The 6,443-nt window shown below is 48.1% G+C and overlaps 1 pseudogene; it reads left to right on the top strand.

The window, feature by feature from the left end:
• The first annotated feature begins 762 nt into the window (after positions 1–762).
• Positions 763–2,396, top strand: LOC120840369 (annotated as a pseudogene).
• Positions 2,397–6,443: the final 4,047 nt, after the last annotated feature.

The raw sequence follows: 6,443 nt of genomic DNA, 5'->3' as shown, positions 1-6,443 counted from the left end.
AAAATCACTATGGCTATGCTACGAAACCTTCCAGACAACACGAAAGAACAACTCCTGGACATAATCAACCAGATCTGGTAAACTGGCAAACTTCCCCAGCTGTGGAAGCACTCCCTCGTCATTCCAGTTCCCAAGCCGGGCAAAGACAAAGGTGCACTCTCCAGCTACAGGCCAATCTCTCTAACGTCATGCACATGCAAGTTGATGGAACGAATGGTACTTGCAAGAATCGTATGGCATCTGGAATCTACGGACGCCTTCCACCCCGCCCAGACAGGGTTTCGACCGTGTCTCGGAACGCAAGAAAGCCTCGCCCTCATATCGGCTGACGTAATACGAAACATGAACCCCAACCGCGCAACGATCAGAACAATTGTGGCGATTGATGTCAAGAAAGCATTTGTCTCGGTCCCACACGCATCAGTCATCAACGAAGCCCGAAGACTCGGCATAGTCGGAAGGCCGCTGAACTTTGTCAAGAACGTCCTTGAAGGGAGAACGTTCTCGGTACACTGAGGCTCGCACGACAGCGAACCGAGAGTAAACCGAGTAGGAGTCCCACAAGGCTCCGTGCTGTCACCAACGCTCTTTAATATCGCGATGGCAGCCCTGCCTCACGAACTTGCAAAGATCCCCAACTTGGGCTTCACCGTGTGGGCGGACGACGTCTCGGTATGGACCAAGAACGACGACATTGCAAGACAGCAGGACACTCTACAAGCGGGCCTAGATACAATCGAAGCCCACCTATGCAGGGTGAAAATGCAAGCCTCTCCGGAGAAAACCAACTACACCGTAATCGCACTGAAAAGACACCGTCTCGCCAAGATTGCAGGACAACTAAACCTCGTTCTTGCAGGCAAGCGAATCGAGCCATCCACGTCTGTTAAAATATTAGGGATCACTATCGAGGAGACCGGCAAGGCAGACATCTGGCTCCAGGACACACTAAAACATTGCAACTCTGCCCTTAATGCCATTCGGCGCATCTGTAGCGCAAGGGGTGGAGCGTCAAAAGAATTTGCTAGAAGAATAGTCAAAGCTTTAGTGGTTTCACTTGTCTGCTACGGGGCTCGGCACTACTGGCTGACCAAGGCGCAATGGCAGAAGCTCGAAGCTTTGAACAACCAAGCAAAAAGAATAATCTGGGGCCTGCACAAATTCTGCCCCCTGGGCAAGCTGAACGAACACGCTCAGATTAACTCCCTACAAGAAACCGTGGTTGCCCGCATGGTCGCCACACAGGGAGAGACTTAAGCACACACGACAAGGGAGAAGGATCCTGGAACTCCTATTGAGATGTACCGGAGATTTACCCAAGCTACCACAGGAACTCCCACCATGGGAAGATCATGCAGAAATCACAGACAACAGACCAAGCACGCGGAAGGTTGACAAAAAGCAACAAGACCGCCTCGCTAGGGCACATATCAAGATGACGGAGGCGTGGGAAGAAGGAACGAACGGGATCGTGGCTGCATACATGGAGACTGCTTCGATAGACGGCCCAGTCACTCTAAAGACCGCGGCTGTTATCTTTCCAACACTAGGCACAAGCGCAACCAAGAACCTTCCAGCCCGCGCCACGGTGAAAGGGGGAGAACTTGCAGGAGTCCGCCTTGCCCTGGAGACGGCCCTTGCATTACCTGAACCACCACCAGAGCATCTCCGGATATTTACGGACTCTCAGGAAGTGGTAAAAGAATGCAGAAAATCAAGAAGCCCTAGCGTAGAAGTGCGTAATATCAAGAAACTCGGCTCACTGCTACTAGCAAGAGGCATGACTACGAGGATAGCCTGGGTTCCAGCACACGCAGGAATACCCGGCAACGAAGAGGTGCATCGACTCGCCCGCGCGTCACTTCTCGCTCTCCGTGATCGAGACGATACACCTTCACTGCAAGACCACGACCACGGCTATGCTCCCGTCCGCGATCGGGCACCGGCTAGTCGAGCACGAGAGGAAGACTGCAACGATGGAGGGTACGATCCAGGAGAGGAACGTGCCCAAATCAAGCAAGAATACCAATCAACACTCTGGGAGAAATTTCCCCCAACACCAAACCCTCCTCTGCCAACAGGGTTTGGAAGAAGGGCCAAGGTCCTCCTGACCAGGATCAGAACAGACAACATTAACACCAGCGCGCATAGCATCTTGGAGCCGCGGGAAGAGATCCGGCACCCGCACCAAGTGCAATATGGGCTCCAAGGCGGACACTTTTCACTTGTTGTGGGGATGCCCCAAATACAAGACCACCAGGACGAAGCATCGACCGAGTAACATCGCCTCTGTGGAAGGTTGGATACACCCGCCAGGCGAAAAGGACAACAAGAGAAGCATCCTCCGAAGTCTCATAGATTTCATCTACGCGGCGAAGCTGCATATCTTCATTTAGCCTTGTTTAATCCTTTTTTTTCGCCAGCGTCCAGACCTCGCAGCCGCCTACGCACTGCCCCATCCCTTACCCTTATTTTATGGCCAATAAACGCTTTCTGAACTGAACTTCAAACCAAAGTCCGCACGCTCAACAAGACTATGGTGCCTGGATCACGTCTTCGACTGGTGTGTTTAGCGTCCTATCCCGCCCATACATCAAAAGTGGTCCCAATGTGGCAACAAATGACGTAACCGAAGCCGGAGTGTCATGCTGTTGCCTGTCGTGATCCTGGCGGTTGACCGGAGAAATGCTGGCGAAAAGCACGAGCAAACGCGAGTGTCGCTGTCGTCACGGCGTCCCAGGCGTCCCAACTTCCGGCTGCTGTAGCTTCCGTGGACTGCCGCATTGGAGAGCGACCTGCAGCAGAACAGGCGTCTGATACATACACCACAGCTATTGGGACGCCGCCAGTGTCGCGACCGGCGACAGCATGACACTTCTATGACGTCATCAGGCGGAAATCGAGGGACCACTTTTTTGGCCGCGGTAAACACACCAGTCGGAGACGCGTTCCAGGCACCATAGCAAGACAGCGCGTGAACAAACTAGGCTACAGTCGCCCGGTTGTTTTCTAGAAGGGTGCATGTTTGCTAAATTCGTTTTGAACCATTGTACACTTAGTTTCGTATTTAATATTTTGCTACGTGTGCAGGACTTATTTATAATATTGTGGCAATACTCACGCGCGCCATAATTTATTATTACTGTGTCTTTTGTGAGTATTATAATCCAATTTGCTGATCCTTGTATTTAAACGTTTTGAAGATACGAATACAATCTCATCGAATGAATAACCTGTTTCGCAAGTTTTGCCGGCCTTGTGCATTTGATGAATGCCTGTGCTCACGACCGGCTAACGGTCCAATTTCCCGATTAGTCGTGATGCGTGGAGTTTGTCTTAGTTTCAAATGTGTCCGAAAACGAAGCAAGTGACTGTGAGATGTCGAGCTACGTCAAATCTACTCAACATCAAGATCACGGCACGGGATCCGAAGTAAGTTCGTTTCTTTGTTCGTTAGGGCTAGATTATTTCCGGTGTTCAAAAGGCCTGTTATTGTCTGTAGATCGCTTGCTTTTACCAGTATTATTAATTGTGCGCGAATGGTGTTATGCGAGGCTGATGTTCTTCTTTTTTCCCCTATGCAGAGCTTGTGTACTTGCTCAAGGGGTGTCTGTGTGCGAGGGGTGGGGGGGGGGGGGGGGGCGGGTTGATTCCATCCCTCTGCCGCATTGTTTGCTGGTAAACTACTGTGTGATTCAACGAGTGACCAGGCTTTTTAGATCGACTTCAAAATTCGGTTTCTTAGCCTACCACGCTATGACTTTGTGCAGCGTTGACCGAATTTTGCGGTCGATTTAAAGAGCCCGGCCGCTCCTTGAACCACCCTGCAGAATGCCAGGACGCGCGCGGTGCGGTGCCCCTCCATCGCCGACGCCATTGCATGCGGAGAGCAGGAGGGTTTGTTGCACGTTTTGAACTCCCAGGTGACTTGGGAGAAGGAAGTGACGTGAACGACACAACAAACGCAGATTAGATGTTGACAGAAGAAAACAAAATCAGCATCCAATTTGCGTTTGCTGCGTTGTTGACATCACTTCCTTCTCTCTAGTCGCCTGAGAGTCCAAAACGTGCAACATAGCCCCCCTGGACCCGACAAAAAGTGATTGATTGATCGAGCAAGCCGGTAGCTTCCGCCGCCCAGTCGTCGCCAAACGACTTTATTTTCGCGATTCGTAAGCAGAAACAATTGACGAAAATTGGTGCCTCAATGCATTCACCCATGCTGATCAATGCATAGCATACCACTTCCAATCACAAAAATTTGTGGCCGCGAAATAAGTTTTGAGGCCGGCACTTATTCCTCGCGAAATGTGAAGCTCTAAATTTCATTTGCTGTACACGTGTTTCGTATCATCCAACGCACGTGCAACGAATTTCACACCTGCAGAAACACTCTGGCTGCTTTAAATGGTGACACATTTATTCTTTTCCTACAGCTGTAGACATACCTCACCCTATTCCTGTTTTTTTCGTTTGGTACTGCCTTTAGCGAATGGTGTAAGTTGTAATTGTTTTAGTTGTTACATGATTGCAGTAAGGTGGTGAGTTGGTACTAATTGAACATCGTGAAAAATAGTTTGCAAAAAGTCAAGAAGACAGGAAGACTAACACAACGACCTTATGCAAGCGCAGACTGAACTCCCATAAATCAGAGAAGAAGGAAGAAATGAAGAATGCGGAAAGAGCTCGAGCAGAGGCCCAAGTGGACTTGCCTATCCGCCCGTTAGCAAGAGAAGATTAAAAAAAAAAAAAAAATTTCCATGGCAGTTAAGGTAACAGATGGATGCCTAATACATAAAAGGAGCTCAATCTCTCTCTAAAATCTACGATGGATTGTCACCTACCTATGCACTGTTTGCACTGTTCGTGAGTGTCTTCCTTAGGAAAAACGTGAATAATTAGTAGATACTATAAAAAACATAGAAGAGAATTATTTTAGGCCTTTATTATTCGTGACCAATGTGACCGCACATCAGTCTGTTACCTGAGCTTCTGAGGTGATTGTTTTTAAAGTATTATGCTTCGGTTTTGCCACCAAGGAAATTGTTTTTACAGTATTATGCAACTTTTGCTAAAGCTCCTAAGCATTTTTTTTAAATTTATGTGAGTTGGGAGTCTGCACTCGTATGTTGTGTATGTATTCCTCTCCTTTATTTTTATTTCTTGTTTTTGTGTGCTATATTTCAAGATGTTCAATCAGAATGAACTCACCAATTTACTCCATGGAAAGGCTGTTGCTTTTTCAAGAGTCTTTGTAAAGCAATCTACCTGACATCTTCGCCTCACACCCCGGTTCCTGAAACTCAAGTTCTTCGAGCACAGCATTTCTGATTTCTCTCATCCTCTTATTTTTTTTTTTTTTTGTGTTCAATAGATCGAGTTGCGAATGTGCATCTGTCTGCGTCCCACGTGTTCCTGTCCTTTTGTCCTTTTCTTTCTTTTTTTTTTTGCTCTTTTGTCAAACTGGTCCATAATATTTTTATCATATATTCTAATCTGTGTTTTTGTCTTCATACTTACTGCAGCCTTTCCCAATTAGACGTTGGCATTTACTTTCGCCATCCTGATGTGAGTGACCAGAGACGACACAAGATGACAGTCTCCCCTGCTGAAGTCCTGGCTTCATAAAAGACTGCCAAGGCTGTTTATGGTAATGTGCTCTATACATTGAACAATACAAAAGCAACTTATTGCTGCTAGGATTGTTTTTTACTCAGACTGTGTTTATGGCTGGCCTTTAGCAATTCCGTTGCCACTCACGTGGAATCAAAGCCTCTAGAGAAATTGCGCATTTCATTCGTAAGCGGAATGCTGAGTTTACAACAGAAGTGCGTTGCGTTGCCCTGCGTTAGGGATCGGTGGCCGACTGGGCTAGCGCATACCAGCTGAGAGCACGTGGAGCAAAAGCTTGCTTTGCAGAACCTGGGTTTAATTCCCACCCCAGCCCATTTCGATCAAGATGAGCATCTTACCGGCGTGCGGTCGTATATCGGTAGTGCTTGTTGCAGGTTGAAGACTACAGGCTAGCACTCGTACTGCACTGGCTAAATTGCTCATCTGCAGCGAGCAAATCATCGCAACATTGAAACTGTTCACCAAATACACGCTGTATCAATATCCACAGAAACCCAACGGAAGTACGTCACTACTTGCATCGAGGATTGCTGTGTGTGTTGTATCTGTCGTTTGTATTTGTTTATTTACTTTTCCCAATAATGGCTGAAGCCTTCCCTTGGTGTGCTTGTTAGCCGCAACACACAAACGAACAAGCGGTGAGAGTGGCGAACAGCGCCACTCTTGCCGCTCGCCACAGCGCCCATTGGTTTTCAGAGAAGTTTGCAGTATTAGTCTGCGTGGTACTTGGTCATAACCGCACATGGACACAACCAGAGCACTGTACCCTCAACCCAACACCTGAAAGACTTGCGTAAATACACCCTGTA

This window comes from Ixodes scapularis, unplaced genomic scaffold (assembly GCF_016920785.2).
Source record: "Ixodes scapularis isolate PalLabHiFi unplaced genomic scaffold, ASM1692078v2 PGA_scaffold12__126_contigs__length_90152505, whole genome shotgun sequence".
NCBI classification, from domain to species: Eukaryota; Metazoa; Arthropoda; class Arachnida; order Ixodida; family Ixodidae; genus Ixodes; species Ixodes scapularis.
Note: the sequence above shows the minus strand (reverse complement) of the source record. Positions and strands in the feature narration are given on the sequence as shown.